Source organism: Sinocyclocheilus anshuiensis, unplaced genomic scaffold (assembly GCF_001515605.1).
Source record: "Sinocyclocheilus anshuiensis isolate Anshui unplaced genomic scaffold, SAMN03320099.WGS_v1.1 scaffold1571, whole genome shotgun sequence".
NCBI classification, from domain to species: Eukaryota; Metazoa; Chordata; class Actinopteri; order Cypriniformes; family Cyprinidae; genus Sinocyclocheilus; species Sinocyclocheilus anshuiensis.
Window position 1 is genome coordinate 412,770 of NW_015551107.1, and position 2,238 is coordinate 415,007.

At 37.9% G+C, this 2,238-nt stretch overlaps 2 protein-coding genes across 2 annotated transcripts in view; both read left to right on the forward strand.

The window, feature by feature from the left end:
- LOC107662933 (LIM and cysteine-rich domains protein 1-like) overlaps positions 1 to 2,238 on the forward strand; it is a 360,255-nt gene that overhangs the window by 165,689 nt on the left and 192,328 nt on the right. The window lies entirely within an intron of this gene.
- LOC107662921 (protein TASOR-like) overlaps positions 1 to 2,238 on the forward strand; it is a 58,769-nt gene that overhangs the window by 10,639 nt on the left and 45,892 nt on the right. The window lies entirely within an intron of this gene.

Below are 2,238 nucleotides of genomic sequence, written 5' to 3' on the forward strand. Positions count from 1 at the left end.
GTGAAAGCCGATCCGGCGATCCACAGCGCGAAGTTGTAGTATTTCCTCAGCAACCAGCATGGATCAGCTCCAGGCATGACGAAGCAGATATCGTCCTCTTTTGGAAGGCCAAACGAGGACGTTTCTTCTTTCTTTGCGTGAACATTTGGGCAGCGTTATGCAAATCTTCCCACATAGTGACGTAGACATGTGGGGGCGTGTTAGAACGAGCTGTTTTAGGAGGGCATGGTTGACTCTTAAATTTTATAAAGAATATCTCTTTGGATTTGAGACTTAAGTCTTTGCAACTTTACAGATCTTCTTTATGCACCAAGAGCTTGTAACACTCCAAAGAGAAAGGAAAAATTTAAATCGCATCATATGACCCCTTTAAAATAAACCACTAATAATAAGCAACTGCATGAAGACGGTATGCTTGTCAGAACCAGGGGTTTGGGAAATGGTTCCAAAAAGTTTTTTTTATTTATTTATTGCAAAATGTACCAATTGATGCAGGGTTTATAATACAAGGTAAAATGTAGTCGTTTATTCGCCTTTATTTCAGTAGGACAGTATGGAGAGCAGCCATAAGTCTGTTGGCTCCACTTATTTTAAAAGAAAAACATTTTAACAACTAATATTCTACTTTTCTTACAAAGTAAATCTAGCAAACAATTAGGGTGTGCAATATTGGCCAAAAATGATGTCTCATGATTTTCTAAGTGTTTGTCAACTATAATAATTTTTGTCAGTAACTATTATGTTTTTGTGCTCCTGCCTTGGCTAGTCTTTTAAATGCATAGTCTTTGATGTCGATTTCTAATGTTTAATCAATGAATTGGTAATAATTATACACTCAGAGTCAGAAGTTTTTTCCTTTTGCATAAAGGCTGGTCTTGACAGTAGAAATGAAACTGATATAACAATATATAAAGTATTTGTTAGTGAATGTTAAATGTGTTACATGTAGATTTTTAGACCTACAGATCTTTTAACTTCTGCTTTAAAATTGTTCATAATCAGTTATTGTTGTTTTTTTATGTTTGTAGAATATAATAGTTATGTTAAAACTATTTTTGCACCATATTTGCTTCCATAGCCTTTCATTTATACATAATTAACAAGACAACATTGGAGAGAATATGGAATAATGTGTTTTTTTATATATATATAAAATAATTTGTCTAAATAATCAAAGAAATGTGAAACTTGATCGTTACATCTGGACATCAGTTCTGAGTCTATAAAAAACTAGAATGTGCTGAATGTTTTTAATAGTGACGTGACATGTGGCCAAGTATGGTGACTAATATCCATACTGCATTTAACCCATCCAAAGTGCACACACACAGCAGTGAACACACACACACCCGGAGCAGTGGGCAGCCTTTTTTTTTTTTGCTTTTTGCTGCGGCGCCCGGGGAGCAGTTGGGGGTTCGGTGCCTTGCTCAAGGGCACCTCAGTCGTGGTATTGAAGGTGGGAGAGAGCGCTGTACATTCACTCCCCCCACCTACAATCCCTGCCGGAACGAGAGTCGAACCCGCAACCTTTGGGTTACGAATCTGACTCTCTAACCATTAGGCCACGACTTCCCCTTCATATGTACATGTAGCTTGTAATGTGCTGTGGAGATTTGACCATCCTGATTTTGAGGTTTCGGTAAACCTCTGTATAACCAAAATTTGTTGTGTGGCATGACACAAAAACTGCTGCTGTGATTCATTCCCCTGTGATATTATCCATATATGAACTAGGGATGTCAATTTTCGATCATTTCCATGATCGATCGTCGTTTAAATTAACGATCAATTAATCGATTAATCGTTAACTTTAATGCAGCAAAATGCGTCTATTGCAGCAGCACGCAGTCATGACAGGATGTGCAAAAGCCACTCAAAAAATACCCCCGCTTTCTCACCCGAATTAAAGGGGTTTTAGTCTGAATAAAATGCTAGTAGCAGGATTGTAAAATGAATAGATGTGATTATGATCATTTGATAAAATGAGAGCACGCCGTAAGTTTGAGATCATTTTACTTTGTTGACTGTTTCCTATCCCGACACGGAGACCGCTGAACAAGCCTCTTTAAATGGTTTCGTGGTGCTCGTTATAGTATTTTAAAACACTATTGCAATGTTTTCAACTGACATTATGGCATTTAAAATAAAATTATCCCAAACGTAACTGTGGCGCGTGTGGCTGTGCTGCGCAGTCAGTGAACCGCTTCCATCGGCGCTGCTGCAGCAAAACACACTGTT